The 16,769-nt window shown below is 36.2% G+C and overlaps 1 pseudogene; it reads right to left on the bottom strand.

Moving 5' to 3' along the window:
• Window positions 1–377: 377 nt before the first annotated feature.
• On the bottom strand, window positions 378–499 carry LOC145244037 (5S ribosomal RNA; annotated as a pseudogene).
• Window positions 500–16,769: the final 16,270 nt, after the last annotated feature.

The following is a 16,769-nucleotide window of genomic DNA, read 5'->3' on the forward strand; positions in this document are numbered from 1 at the left end:
CACCAACCTCCAGCACTGCCTGCGAGTGAGACAAAATCTTCCAATGACTGCCAGAGCAATATTGAGTAGAGACCGAGACGTGCGGCCTTAACTGCCAAAATCCGTCTTGATATATATATATATATATATATATATATATATATATATATATATATATATATATATATTATAATTATTTTTTTACTACAGCAAGCAGGCTCCTTCAGTCTTGTACAGACAATGGATACCCACAAAGGGTTGCTTGTGCATGAAATTTTTGTGGGTTGAGATGCACAATCTCCAACCACAGTTCTCTTGAGACGACACTGTTAAATACCAGTGGCAAATGAAGTGTATGTACAGGAAGACTGGCAACAAATGCAGAGATAAGCGGAGAGCACATACAGTGCCCAGAATTCCCAAATGGTCACCCATCTGGTACTAACCAGGCTCAACATTGCTTAACTTCGGTGATCTGATGAGAACTGGTGTGTCAATGCGATTATGCATGATTATATATATATATATATATATATATATATATATATATATATATATATATATATATTATAAGCTCTATTTCCTTTTCGGTTTTATTGAGCTTTTACTATCTGGTTGAGATTACTTTACTTGTAAATATTAACTCTTTAATATTTATAATATATTTTAAGTTTACCATTTTGATTACCTTGGTAAACTCATTGTAATTTTTATTTCTTTATATATATATATATATATATATATATATATATATATATATATATATATATACTCGGGTTTTTTTTATATTCAAAAGTAATGGACTAATGAATTCAACGAGGTTGTTAGATAGTGCTCAATAAAAAGAGCTGATAATACTTGTTTATTGTTATATAAACATGCTCACATCCCGCTGCTACAAATAGCCACTTGTTTCAATCAAACAACAGATATCATCAGGCAGCGACTTGACTATTCAAAAGTTCAATGAATAAAGGTTATTCATTGAACTTTTGAATAGTCAAGTCGCTGCCTGATGATATCTGTTGTTTGATTGAAACAAGTGGCTATTTGTAGCAGCGGGATGTGAGCATGTTTATATAACAATAAACAAGTAATATATATATATATATATATATATATATATATATATATAGATAGATAGATAGATTGATAATGTAATGTTATCACTTACATTTAGTGCATAATAACTAAAAAATAAGCCAGAAGTCTCACAATATTAAAATTAACCCTGAATTCACGTATACTGTTATGTACCGTATATGCACAAAATGCGCATGATGCATAATCTAAAAAACTAGAGGTGATGAGAAAAACGGATTTCAGATTTGAATTCAGCACCCACAAATTATGTAAGAACGGGTATTTTGGTGTTTGCCTAAATTTCTTTGTAAACCAGTGTAATTAAACATGTAAGAAACATCAAAACAACATTTTAATAATATAAAAGCTTCTGTGTCAGACACGGTTCCGTCCAGAAAATAAAATGCTGCCATAAAAACCAAGTAATTCTTGCTCCTTTTGCTCTGATTTAAGGATGTGTTCTTCTGAGGTCTGAGAATTGAGTTGAGCGCCATATGCTGACTTGCGGTGCAGCAGGATATAAATGAGACTAAATCCAACATATGCAAAAATGTATTCCTATTACATTCACTCTTGGTGGCATAGGTATCGACCACCCATAGACGTATCTCAAAAGTTAGAGCTAAACACTTTATTGCCCAGAGATGAAATATATTTTCAGCATATTTTAAGACTCTGGCTTTTCTCCACAGTCGCAAAACATTTACTGATGTCTGCATTATTTAGATTCTTTGGACTACTATTTTTATCTCGAGTGTTATTTGTACAACTTTCCGATCGATGTAACCTTCGACTTTCTTTGTGTGTATCTTTTTGAACTCAGGAATCTTTCTGACAAACATGGGAACTTACACGGAATTTCGCATGGAACGATTTATTTAATCCACGGAGTAGTATGCTCTTGTTCCATCAGCCATGATAAGCAATTCACAATTGTATTTTGACCCGTGACATAGTGGATAAAATACTTGGTGAAATTCAGTCATAAGCTACAATCTTTTGGTGGTTGAAGGTTCAATCCTCAGTGCGATCGACACTCAAAATACCATTGAGAATTACTTCTACCTAGTAATTGTCCTAGTGACATATGGCCGAGTGGTCCTAGACGTTGTATCAAAGTTTACAGTTACCCAAAGGTGCTGAGTTCAATCCTGAACGAAGGCAGTGAAAAGTAACATTCAAAAACAGAGAATCAGCAACTATGTCCCAGAGCCTAGCTGGAGTCCAAACACGGTACTCCCGTAATAATAATAAAGGGTTGGGTTCGAGACTCTTAACAAACGGTTCCCCAGTTCGATACAAAACACCTGATGAAGGCCGGAGGGCAAAACGGCCGAAACGTTGTGACTATAACAACCAAGATGAGGAAGTCAGTCCGACAATCTCAATCAATACTTCTACCTAGTTAGGTTCTGATGGAATGAAAGCATTAAATAGAGAATTCTGTTCGAAATTCTGTGGAGATTCCTGAGTTTGACTGAAAGATTCCCGAGTTCAACAAGATATGCCTGTAGAAAATCAGAGGTTACATTGACCGAAACGTTGTGGAAATAACATTCAAGATGAGAACAGTAGTCCGAATAATCAATCCTCATCTAAAAATTTCAAAAACATAATATTTGCAGATGTAATGTTTTTTATACTGAAAATTATAGGGTGAGATAAATGAGTACCCATCTTCGTTATAAAGTTTGTGATAAAAAATTCATTTGACTTCATTTTCGAGACAATTAGATAGACTGTTCCGTTCACAATTAGATAGACTGTTCCGTTCACAATTAGATCGACTGTCCCGTTCATAGATGAAATAAATAGACTACATTGAAAGTTAACAGAAATACCTTTTAATTTGGCAGTGCCAAAAATAAATTAAAAACATCTGTGCCTAAATCAAAACGTGGATTCCATGAACAAAGCTTCTTTCTTAGAACTGCACGCCTGTGGAACTCTGTTCCGTCTGCCTGCTTCCCACCTGACTACAACTTGGATGTGTTCAAGTCCAATGTTAACAAATTCCTAATGAACCGCCCCCCTTAAGTAAACACTTCATCAAATCTCCACACTAACGTAATGTACGTACTTGCAATAACCCTTATCCCTGAGTGGCTTCCGGGCCTTGATAAGTGGTGACCACTGTGTAAAAAAAAACAAAAAAACAACCGAGAGTCAATATTTTGATAAAGGGGCGCAACCCTGTAGATTTCGTTTAATGGCGGATGAGTTAGAAGGGCCAGCAACAGAATGCTCGGGTTTAGTACCTATATTAATATCTACATTAATACATCTTGTCATTCATGGCGGGTTTTTTTTTTTTTTTTTTTTGTCTAATCATTCAATAGATTTTTTTTTACAGTTCTGAATTTTTTAGATAAAGTATAAATGTCTGTATTATTTAGATTAATCAGACAATTGTTTTCATCTTGAGTGTTATCTGCACAACGTTTCTGTTGTCAGGTGTAAAAGTCACCTTTTTTTTCCTGCAAAAACATGGCGACTTTTACACCTGATGAAGATCAGAGGTTACATCGACCGAAACTTTGTGCAAATAACATTCAAGATGCGAACAATTGTCCAATTAATACAATTTTTTTTGTTTCAATTTTTTTTTTAATTTGTCCAGCAATGTAATAGATTTTGTTCTGGTTTTTATTTAAGACTTTAAAATTATCTAATAATTCAATAAACTTTTTCAATTTTTATGGAATATTTTAATTTTTTTAACCATTCAAGAAATTCGTTCTATTTTTTTTTTTTTTTTTTCATTTTTAATATGTCTAACAATTCATTAGATTTTTTTCATTTATATTTAAAAAGTTCACTGGTCTAACCATTCGATAACTTTTTTTAAATTTAATTTTTTTAATTTGCCACATCATTCAATATATTTTTTAATTTTTTATTTAAGCATTTTTAATGTGTCCAACCTTTCAATATTATTTCAATATTCTTTTCTTTATTATTTCCATATTCTTTAAAATTTTTAAATCATTCAATAGATTTTTTTCTAGTTTAAAAATTTTTTATTTTTATTTTGTCTAATCAATCAATAGATTTTTTTAAACAGCATAATCCCTGTATTTCAACTGTCCATGTTTGGAAAACTGTGTAGCCCCCTTGGTGTACATATGAATCTATTTCATTTGATTGACGTTTTATTGTAATGAAACTATGTTAATCAGTGGTTGGACATGCCCAGATCTGTTCAGACGACCATCCATGGTATGTGAGCTTACAGTGACGGAGGTAGGGATGGGGTTGACGTATAAATGACGAAATTATGCAAACTATGTAGAAAAGTAAGAATTGCTTAAATGTATTCAGCCTTCATAAAATCCTTTCATTGTCATCAACAATAAATTCTAAAAAGACCCTAATTTCTTCCTCCACCTATGAAGGCAAAGCTAGATAAGGTCGGTTTTTAATATGGGGAATATCCAACACTCACAAAATGGACACTCTGGATTGGAAAAAGGAAATTTAATTGCCCCAGTCGAAAAACTTTTCTCCTCCTCTGACTGGGCACAGAACAGATACTACATTTTTGATCTTAGATCGAAAGCTGTATTTATGTTCATTCCCATTCAATATAGGATGTGACAAAGTCGAGATTAATATAGAAAGCCGAACCTTCCAAAAAGGGTTCATTCTATTAAAAAAAAAAAGGCATGTCCAAACATACTATTCCCTAGAGTACATCAGGCTATGGGGATTAAATCTAAGCCTCTTGAAAGCAGCAGGCAAACTCTGGGAAGTTAACCTTCTGAGCAAGAACAGAACATTTTTATGATTCAAACCTGATGTTTAGGCTTGGCCGAGGAAGCTCAAGGTGTAGGAACAAAGCTAGAAAGTATTTTTATTTTCAAAGTTTCAAATTTATACATTATTTTGTGTATTATTCATGTTTACCATATTGACTGACTCAAGTTCGTCTATTGTGGCCAAACTATTTACTGTGGAATAACTGTAACAGTTATATGACAAGGGTCTAGTTTCTTTTATCACCACACCCGTAGTGATTGGTTTGTGGTTTGGTTCAACAAAACTCATGTAGAAAAATATTGGGCAGTTTGAACACTTCTGTGCATAGTCAGCTCTTCTGATTTCCACCCAGCCTTAGTTTGGCACTAAAATACAAACAATTCTTGGATAGATGCTGTGTAGGTCTAATGTTAAAAGCATCTTGTCTTTTGCCATAGTGTGGAAGGATGAAATTGAGCTCCTGAATTTAATTCTCTTCTACTAAAATTATTATGAAGTCGTTAACTGAGTGCTCTGTGATTGGTTGAAAAACAGCGAATCAGAGACTACCTTTTTAGAATCTTCATTGAACCTCACGTGAGTGTGTGTTTTTTTTTCATTCTCTTTGTCTGTTGTGATCCTCAGAGAAAGCACATTTGTCTTCTGCTTGCTTCTTCATCTAGACACCGAGACACGTGTGATGATTAGAATCAGCAACTGAAGCATAGAAGACAAGCCGAAACGATACAAGAAATATAAAACTCTTAAAAGGCTGCATCTTTCAAATTAACGCCAGCTGTTTGCAAAAAATTTTCCTTTCTTTCTTTGTCTCTTTCTTTCTTCTTTCCTGCAAATTCGGCTAGGGAGGCTAGGGATTTTGTCCTTGGGTCCCCAAAATCAACAGAGATTAGACCATTTTTGTAATGATCCGCTTCCTGTTGATTTTGTGGTGGGAGTTTAGTTCTGTGCAGTTCTAGGAGGTCCACCCTCCCAGGCCTTGCTTTCTCTGAGAAGAGGTTAGTTTATTACTAGGGCTGTGACAATAGAATATTCTTTTCATTGTTTTGACTCTTGGGTATATATCCAACACAGTTAGACACACAATCAACCGAGAACCACATGAGTCTATATAAAAAAACATATAAGATATTAACGCATATATACTCAAGAGTCAAAACAATGAAAAGAATATGCTAGTGTCACAGCGCTATTTATTACTAATCGCCCGAGGCGCCCTTGCCGGGGAATGCCGATGGAACTGCCAAGGCACTTTTTGTAGATAAGAGAACTCCAACTCGGGTTTGCCGACTTCTGAATCCCACTTTCCGACCCTGGTGTTTAAGTTCTTGCAGTGGGAGAGAAATACCTTCTTCTGTATTTTTGTTCTTTCCTTCTTCCTGACTTGATTTTAAAAATATTTTCGAACAATTGAGTGTCTGAAAAATAGTCTTTCTGTCCCTCGTATCCTGCAAATCTTTTCGCATGCAGAGACAAAAAAATTTTCACATCACATTTCGTAAGCTGAAAATTTCGTAAGCAGAGCATTTCATATCTAGATATTCCACTGTAATTGAGAAAATCCCAATACTTCCTATAACTTAAGCCTGGCTGTCAAATCAACTTACCTTCTATTCTTGTATTAATGATGATAATAATAATAAAGTTGGTTTAATTGTAGAGAAGATGTTGATATTTTTATACAGAATTCTGGTGATCTTCTTCATTTCAAGCCAGTTAAGTCAGATAGATACAGACACGGCCGCCTCTCTAAAATAGTAATCCCTTCTTATCTCCAACAGGTATCTTATGACACCCTCTACAATTCATGTTTTTTCTAACAACATTATTAGAATTTATGTTCGCACCACCCCTTTCTCATTGATGAGTCATTTCCTTGTCCTTGTGGCTGGCAGAATTTCTTGTCCCTGCTACTTTAGGGGTCATGTGAGGTAGCTTATAAAAATCCTTGCATGGGTGTGCTATATCTCTTTTTCGCCCATTTTTTTTTTTTTTTTTTGATCCACCAGTAGAGCGCAGCTGAGGCTCGGTTACACATGCCCAAGACAACAATCCCTGTCTCCTTCCTAGCATTACAGACCTGAACTGAAGGCTATTTGTGATAAACCCTGAGACGGCAGTTACAAGTTAGTCATCATTTACCACCGAATTTTGGCTGGAATTGCAACCAAGTTCGGAAGAGAGCCAGAATTGCGGGACGCACACATGCAAACTGTTACTCAAACTTTCCATTCCCAAATAAGTTCCCACGAAGCACGTTTTTTTTTTTTTGTCAAATTTTCTTTTTTTCTGTAGAATTAACTTTTTCTTGTATCACCCATCTGTATCACCCAGTAAAATTGCTTTAAATATTGTACACACTTGTCATGTTCCTTTTCTTCGCAAACCAACTATTGCCATATTTTGTTTCAAAGCTTATACTCGATTTGTTACCGCATTCTCACGCATGAGAATTTAACTTTTTTTCTGGGGTAAAATTAATCCTAACAATAGTAATAACATCAATAATTCATATGGAGAGGGGGGGGGAGATCATTTTCTTATAAAAATTGAACCTAAAATGAATATCCACTTCCTTTTCTTTAGCATTGTTTTTGTGTTTATTTCCTAATCTTTCATTTACATGCCCCCCCCCCAAAGATGGTGCCATCTAACTTTTTTTTCTTTTATCTATTTATCTGACCAATTGAATTTCACTTTTTTTTTTTTTTTTTTTTTACTCATTTTAACCCCAAACAAGGCATATTGCTACTTGGAACATAAGGGGCTACTATTTGGGATCGTTTCTAACGACTGACGGGAGTTGAACAGTAATATGTCTGTTCTCATTGTATATAAACTTCTGCAGGTTGGTACAGTAAGGGAAGCAAGAAACAGGGATCAAGTTCCAAAGCCTAGCAGTCCAAGGGAAGAAGTAGAAGGCTTTTCAGCATCTAGGAACCTCAACAGTAAAGGGGTGAGATTTTGCTACTTGTACGTCGAGAGGGCACAAGTGATGTGAGTTTATCAGAGCATATTCCATTAAGATACTTGTAAAACAGACACAGGAGTGTAACATTGCAGCGATTGGGACAGAAGTTGGAGCTTGGCTGATAGTGCAGGACCTACTAGATTTGAGACTCTTTTTGAGAGAGAGAGAGAGAGAGAGAGAGAGAGAGAGAGAGAGAGAGAGAGAGAGAAACTAGTGGTAAATGCACTAGCCCAGATGTGGCAACAATACTCCATGCATGGTAATTTTGATCAAAATTCATTACATTATTTCGATTCTAGAAAATGTTTAAAATTTAAGGCTTAAGCTTAAGGGTTTTTTTTTTGTTTTGTTTTGTTTTTTAAGAAATTAAGATTCAAGAAACCTTGCTAAATTATTTTCTAATGAGTATGGATTAAATCCAAGGCATCTGAGAATGTTCAGGCATTTTTTGTAGGCCAGTGTGTGCTTATCCTAGTGTGCTGGTTTCTCAAAGCTACATCTGACCTCGTGTGTGACCTCCTGAAAAGTGTAATGCTATTATCAGACGGTAGTTAATAGGTTAGTTAAAAGAACGACACAACTTAGTATCTGATCGGACCACGGCCATGTTGGCTATATATTTATTATTGATATTCTTACCGGAAGTCGGGGAGGGGGGGTGAACGGAAGTACCAATATCTATCTGTATGTATTGATGGGACATGCAGGGGGAATAGCTCATACTATGACAGCAATGACATAAATAAATAGGATAGTTTAGGAGGCAATTTAAATGCGTTGGGTGGCTTTAAACAGCTGATTGGAGATTTTGCCCAATAGTGTTGATGCCTAATTACAACATTCACGGCAGCTGACACTTCTAACAGGTTTTTTAATAGTTCAAAGCGGTCATTAGACATGAAATTCAATTTTCTTTTTTAAATTTAAAGTCGTCTAACACATGCTAGCATATAAAACGGACGTTAAACTGAATGTGATGATGATTGATGATGTCACATATGAGAAAAGACAACACCGGAAGTGTGTGTGTGTGTGTGTGTGTGTGTGTGTGTGTGTGTGTGTGTGTGTGTGTGTGTGTGTGTGTGGAGGGAGTGTAGTGATTGAATCGCTAATTGATTCCTATGAATGCTAAAAAAAAATAAATAAATAAATGGCTCTAATTTCTACTCTTTTTCTTTCATTTGGATTCACTCTCTCTCACTTCCTAAAAATTAAGTTTTTACAAGAACGCGTTAACTCAAAATATTTTCAACCAATGAAAATCGTTTCAAACCCCAAAAGTAACTCTTATATGTGAAATTAATAAGCCAGTGTGAACTTGGATACTCCTATGAGACCGGGTCAATAAAATCAGTTTTTTCCCCCCAGAATTCTCAAACTGGCCACACCTGGAAAACACCAGAACAACAACGGCCCACACCTTTGGACTCAGGGAGGGACGTCACAGAGTAAAGCATTTGCTTCTATTCTTTTAATATTACATTTATTTCTATTTTATTATACATGCACGTCTGTGTATATCCTTCATTTTTCTTCTTTCGCTATACCATAACTTTTATTCCTAATTTAAATTAAATGTTGGTGTGATTCTTGCCAATACCAAAGACGATAATCGTCCAAAATGATGTCTACTAAAACCAGGGAGCACGCCACAGGAGAAGGTGTAACGGTCAAGGTTTCAACGTCCAATATTCATATTGGGCGAATAAAATGGCTTACTTCAAAAAGAAAGTGAATAGACAAGTCGTTTCATTGTTAAAGAATCTCCGGTGGCAAGCCGAGTTCCTATGTAGAATAGCAATGTAACAATGTAAATTGTGGGTCGAACAAATTTGACAGCCGACAATGACTAGTGACATTTCACAGGCGTATTACATACCCTTTCCTACTTACCTACGTCCAACTTTATCCGGCTGTAATTAAGTCCTGTTTTCTTTTTTTGTTTTTTACTCCCCCCCCCTCTTACCGACGATTATTTACTCTGTATTATTGTATAACAGTTCTAACATATCACGCCCGTTTCTTGTTTTCAATGTTTATTTTCACCTCGAAGATAAAGGATGAAAATGAATCCTCAGGCCATCACAAAAAAAAAAAAAAAAAATGGTAAACCTTCTACATTAAAAAAAAAAAAAGGCACACCTTTCGCTACAAATGATTTATACAGTTGATTTGATAATTTTATGTTAAAAAGGCACACCTTCTTTCGCCACAAATGATTTATAGGGTTGATTTGATAATTTTATATTAAAATAGCACACCTTCTCTAGCAACATATTATTTATAGGGTTGATTTGATAATTCTATATTTAAAAAAGGCACACCATTTCTTGCCACAAATGATTTGTAGGATTGATTTGATAATTCTGTATCTAAAAATGGTTATGTTCAAGATTAGGTACTGAAATTCAGTTCCGGTTGCTGCTTTGAGAAGACAGTGTCAATGCAGAAACGCTTTTAATTTAATTTTAACAGTATCTTTTGTTTATTAAATTGTTAGGTGAAAGTACAGAATAGTTAACAATACTTCTCCGCTCCCCATGTACAGAATGACTTTCTAAATAATAACGTTATTATTTCAGCACGTAAATTGTAGAAGTATCATTTTTTCTTTTCTTTTTTTTTAATACCAAAATGAATCGGAAATGTTTTTTCTAGTTAAGAAATGATGAATTAAATCCGTGTTAATGTTTACTAATGTTTAAATTTCAATTTGAAAACATGCTGAGCCATTTCCTGTCTTTGATTACTGGATGATAACATTGAAAGTCGTGAGTACTTCTTGATAACATTAAATGACATAAATGCACAGTTGATCCACACAAAAAAAAACAGTTTATTTTTTAATATTTTAGATATTATTTTTAGAAAATGACAACTGTCTGGGTGTTTTTTTTTTTTGTATTTTCAAGTTTTATCTGGACATACATACATACATACATACATACATACATACATACATAATGATTGCTTTTTGTGACTAAAATAAAAATTAATTTACGGAACACATGAGCTTTATTTGCAGATTTAATAGAGGTGGGGGCAGATTATTATTTTTTTATGTAAATATTTTTCTCGTGTATGTTTTGGTTAATTAATTAATTAATTTAATTGTAAAATTTTATTCGCTAAGTGCTAACTATTAATCAGTTCTAAGTGACAGTCTACTGGAGGTTGACGGTTCAATTCTCAGTACAGGCGATACTAAGAATATAATTAAGAATTCATTTTTTTTTTAATGTTATTTCACCCCAAACAAAACACGGTGCCACATTGACGTAAAGGGCTACTAATTGGGAATAAATATACAGGGATACTATGTAGGGAGTTGGGCAGCAAGATATCTGTTCACATTACACTTGAACTTCTGCGTGTCTGTACAGTCAGGGAAACAGGGACCTGAGAGAGAATTCCAAAATCTAGCAGTTTGAGGGAAGAAACTATTTGAGTAGAAGGCTTTCTGGTATCTAAAGATCTCTACTGCATAGGGGTGGGATTTTGCAGCTTGTCTGGTTAGTCAGAGGGAGGGTCAAACAAATTATCAGTTTACTTAAGACTTCTACCTGGTCATGGCTGACAAAACGAGAGCAATCTACCCCCATGGATTAAATAAAGAGTTCTGTTCAAATTTCAATCTATGGCAACACTTCAAAGGCCAAAATGACCAAGATCTTTCTGATTCTCTCTCTCTCTCTCTCTCTCTCTCTCTCTCTCTCTCTCTCTCTCTCTTCTGATCTTGAGAACGTCGTGAAATGGGGAAAAGATGGTTGGTTAATTTTAATGCATCGAAAACCAAGTTTCTCTCCTTTCATCATAATCGCTCTAACCACACTCCAATTGAACTGAATGGCTCTTGTCTTGGGGAAGCCCCATGTCTTGACAAGCTCCTGGGACTGACCTGCACTTCTGATCTGAAATGGAATGCATACATCAAATCTGTTGCTAAGATAGCTGGAAAAACGGTTGGATCACTTTATCGCTCCAGTAGGTATCTCACTGCCGATGCCATCCTCTATCGGTATAAGAGCCAGGTATGCCTAGAAATGGAGTACTGTTGCCAGCAGCTGCTCGGCACACCCTATCCAGCCTTAATAGAGTTCAAAACCAGCTTTGAAATCTAGTAGGTTATGCCCTTTTCTCTTCCCTGCAACCATTTTCCCACAGAAGAGACGATGCAAGCCTGTCTCTGTTTTATCGTTATTTTAATGGCAAGTGCTCCTCCGAACTCCAATCTAATGTTCCCCCTTGCCAAACTTTCATAAAAAACACTCGACTAGCTACAACCGATTACAATTCCCTCCACTCTCTAACTGTGCCTAAATCTAAACACAGATTCCATGACCAAAGTTTCTTTCTTAGAACTGCCCACCTGTGGAATACTGTTCAGCTGGTCTGCTTCTCATTTGAATACAACATTGTAGCCTTCAAATCAAATGTAAACAAGTTCTTGTTGAGCCATCCCCATAAATAATCAAATTTTACCTAATTTGCACCATCAACGATTACTATATTATCACCTTACAGTCATTAACCCTTATTCTCGAGTGGCCTTCGGGCCTTGATAAGAGGTGATTTCCAAGTAAAAACGAATGCACATTTTCGATTTCAACCTAAAGAGTTCAACAGGGCACACATAAAGAAAGCCGGGGGTTACAGGGACTTAAACGTTGTGAAAATAACATCCAAGAATGTGAACAGTAACGAGCAATTCAAATAATACAACTTAAAAATAAGTATATAAATAGATAAATAAACAGATATTGGGGAATTATTTTTAATCAAAATGAACCCCCCCTGCCCCTTTTTAAAAAAATCTACTTCAATTGAATTGACTTTTATTAACGCCCCTTAATTTCATCAAGCCCAACAATCATGCACCCTGTGATCTCTGACTCAGGGCGGATGTGTGACTGTCTTAATTACTATTAACCTACAATTAGAAGAATAGTAGAAAATACAAAAGTGACCCGTTAGGTCACTCATTGAGTTCGGGTTAGATTGTTTGAATCAGGAAAAAGTGCGAATGCAAAACCAGTTAAATTTGAAAAATAAAAAACAAAACAAAAAATAGGCATCCTGTTATCTCTCTCTCTCTCTCTCTCTCTCTCTCTCTCTCTCTCTCTCTCTCTCTCCATCCTTCCCTCCCTCCCTCGCTTTCTCATTCTCTCTTCGGCTGTAGGTCGAATAATATCAATACTTGTAGTAATCTATATTATATTTCTCGTAGTTTGTCTGTCTGTCTGTCTGTCAGTCTATTTCACTTAGAAATTACTGGCCCGATCTGGCTGAAATTTTGTATCGACTTTTTTTATGATAAGGTGCAGCGAACTAACTATTATGGTATCCATTCGATGCAGTATTAGGAATTAATAGGGATGAGTCATCACAATACCACATTTATTTAGAAGTTTTGTCGAAAACTACTGAGTCGATCAATTTGGCATAAAGTACTCATTCTAAGTCAACTGGCTATAACTTTTACCTATTTTTTAACAGGCTAAAATGTCTAGTATTCAGTGACGTAGCAACGGGGAGGGCGGTCCGCCCCGGGCGGCACGTACCAGGGAGCGGCATTTTCAGAGGGGAAAAAGTAAATAAAACTAAATGAAAGCTAACAAAGAATTTGACATTTCATGCCGAAAAGGTTGTAAAACATCGGGCTTTTAGAGAAATCTGAATCAGAAAAAGGTGGCCCTATTTTGTGAGCGGCACACGTCACGGGTGGCATTTTGAGAGGGTGAAAATAGAAAAATAAATAAAAGCTAACAAAAAATTTGAAATTTTATACCGAAAATGTTGTAAAAAAAATCAGAAATTTTGGCGGTATCGGAATCAGAAAAATGTGTCCGTATTTTATGAGCAGCCCATATCAGGGGCGGCATTTTGAGAGGGTAAAAATAGAAAAAATAAATAAAAACTAACAAAATATCTTAAATTTTATACCGAAAGTTTGTAAAAAATTGGAACTTTTGGAGGTATCGAAATCGGAGAAATGCGTCCCTATTTTACGAGCGGCATTTTGAGAGGGTAAAAATAGAAAATAGAATAAATAAATAAAAGTTGACAAAAAAATCTGAAATTTTATACCGAAAATGTTTTAAAAAATCGGAAATATTGGAGGTATCGAAATAGGAAAAATGTGTCCCTAATTTACGATTCTAAAACCGATTGTTTAAAATTTTTAATTTAATTTTTCATTATTGGTACTAATGATAAATATTTATTATTTTTAAATCATCACTAAAACATAAATGATAATAACATCAAAATACGATGTAAATTTATTTTATTTGTAAAACAAAGTTTTAATAAAGGCTGCATAAATTCTCCAGGTAACCTTTCAAAGAAAGTAGTTGATTTACATGTTCCAAAAATGTCGAAAAATTAAACAAAATATTTTTGTCAAGAAAAATGCTTTCAAACATCACTGATAATTAAATGATACAACGGAAAATTAGCAACAGTAAATTACGTAATTTTGGAATTGTAGAAACATTAAGTAAGTACGGAATAAAAATCGACTGTAAGCAGATTTTATGATCGTCATATCAGTGTAGAATAATCAAAAGAACTGTAGTAGTCAATAACACACAACAACAACAACAATAATAATAATAATAATAATAATAATAATAATAATAACAACAGCAACACTTACCAAGGGTCCAGCTTATGCACAAGACTGACACCAGATCGAGCTGGACTGAGGGCTTGTATTTATGTACAAGCATATCCAATCAGGTGATTCAGCCAATCATAATCCAAAGAATAGACTGGCCCATGTGTGCACAATGGAATCTCCTATTGTGCCATAAATAGTTCTCCTCTTTCATGAGAGATAACATTAGTCTTTGCCAAGTTATCCACAACTTGAACGCTGACCAAAAGTCCACTACACAATCCAATATGGCGCTACGAACAGGATTCGAGACAGAAGATTGGGAAGACTATTTCCTCAAAGCAGGCATTGCTGCCGATTCCGCCAAGAGCTACGCTGCGACTTTTTTGAAGGAAAAACTGAGGAAAGAAAACCTTCAAGTAATGGATCGAGCCATGCTAAGAGAATTGGGAATCACAACAATGGGAGAAGCTCTGTCTATCCTTCGACAAGCCAAGGAGCCTGCTACCCAGACCACCTATGCTAAGGCACCAGCTGCCAGGCCTCCCCAACTTCATCTCGAAATGACCCCTCAACAATTCAGAAAATTTCGGATTGATTGGGAAGTATTCACCAGAATAACGGACATGCCAACTTCTCAGGCCAATATCCAGTTATACAGTTGCGCTGATGAACCCGTCCAAAACGCAATCATAAATATGTACCCTAAGTTCTTCACCACCAACCCAGACAAGCTGCTAGAGATGACAGAAGCATTGGTAACTCAAAAATCAAATCCCATGGTCCATCGGATGACATTTGCATCTATATCGCAGCATGAAGATGAACCCATCCAACAATACCTTGTTCGTCTTAGGTCCACGGCCATAGACTGTAATTTCTCATGCCCCAACTGCGATCACGACCTGTCCGACATTTACATTTACATCAAGGACCAATTTATCAAAGGGATATCGAATGATACGCTTCAGACCGATCTACTGGCAAAAGCCGGGTTGCTAAGAACTCTCAATCAAAATATTTGTCATGCTGAGGTGTTTGAGTCTGCACTACGGGACCAAACCGCAATGACTGATACCTCAGACATAGCTACAGTCCGGATGTCAATATATCGCAGGCAAAAAAAAAAAACAGTGCTGTACGGACTAGCAGAGGCAATATTCACACTAGCTCCACTGCTACTCACAACAATAACATTGCTGATAAAGAACCCCGTCAAACCTGCATAGGTTGCGGTAGTCACCAACACGGTACTCCAAGGACAAGTGCCATTTAACATGTCCGGCATGGAATCAAATGTGCAACACTTGTGGGAAACTTAACCATTTCTCAGTAGTGTGCCGGACAAAGAAATATCGCCCGGCAGTGATAAAAAGTTTTGAAGACCAAGAAGCTCCCATGAATACACTCATGGCCCATATCACATTCGATCAAATGAAGGGCACCATTATGACTACAGAAGGTGATCTGTTAACTGAAATAAATACATCAGTAATCCCATTCTCACCAAAACCAGATCCCAGACAAGCTGTCAATATCCCTAGGATTCGTAGTACAACGCTAAAGGTTTTTCCCGACAGTGGTGCCGCCATTTGTCTTGGGGGACCAAAGCATTTAATCAAAATGGGCCTCACAGAGATTGGTCTTGTCCAATCAAGAAAGATCATACGAAGTTGGAGGTTTCACACTCATGTGTCAGAGCTGGCTCCTAGAAAAGTTTGCCAAAACGATATTCAACAAAGATGAGATATTTCCAGCCATGTCCGGCCCAGCTGCCCACATTCACCTCAAAGACAGAGCAACTTGCCTTGCTCCAGATTGGAGCAAAGAAGGAATGGGCTTCCTACTCCTACAAAAACATTGCCAATGTACCATTGAAAAAGCCCCAATCTGCTGTTCCGAAGGTTGGCATCTGATATATGCCGGCAGCAGATTTTGCATGGATGCTGAACGCAGATACGCACCAATAGAGGGTGAGGCAGCAGCAATAGCATGGGCATTGGAAAAATGCCGTATGTTCGTCATGGGTTCTCCAAACATCATAGTGGTCACAGACCATGAACCTCTGAAGGGGATATTTGGCGATCGTGATCTGAGCAAGATCCAAAACCCCCGGCTCTTTAGACTAAAGGAAAAGACCCTGAGATATAGATTTACCATACAGCATTGCCCTGGGAAGTGGCACAGAGGTCCTGATGCAGTCTCCCGCTACCCAGTGGCGATGGTGCAAGCCCTCCTTAATGTATTTCCAACAAAACCTTCTCAAATGGATATACTGGAGTCGAACAACATAAGCAACATAACAGAGTCAACAGCTTTAATAGCAACATTTGCAGACAGCAGTAATATAGCCATGATATC

The sequence above is a fragment of the Euprymna scolopes genome, chromosome 22 (assembly GCF_053919585.1).
Source record: "Euprymna scolopes isolate OS-2025 chromosome 22, ASM5391958v1, whole genome shotgun sequence".
NCBI classification, from domain to species: domain Eukaryota; kingdom Metazoa; phylum Mollusca; class Cephalopoda; order Sepiida; family Sepiolidae; genus Euprymna; species Euprymna scolopes.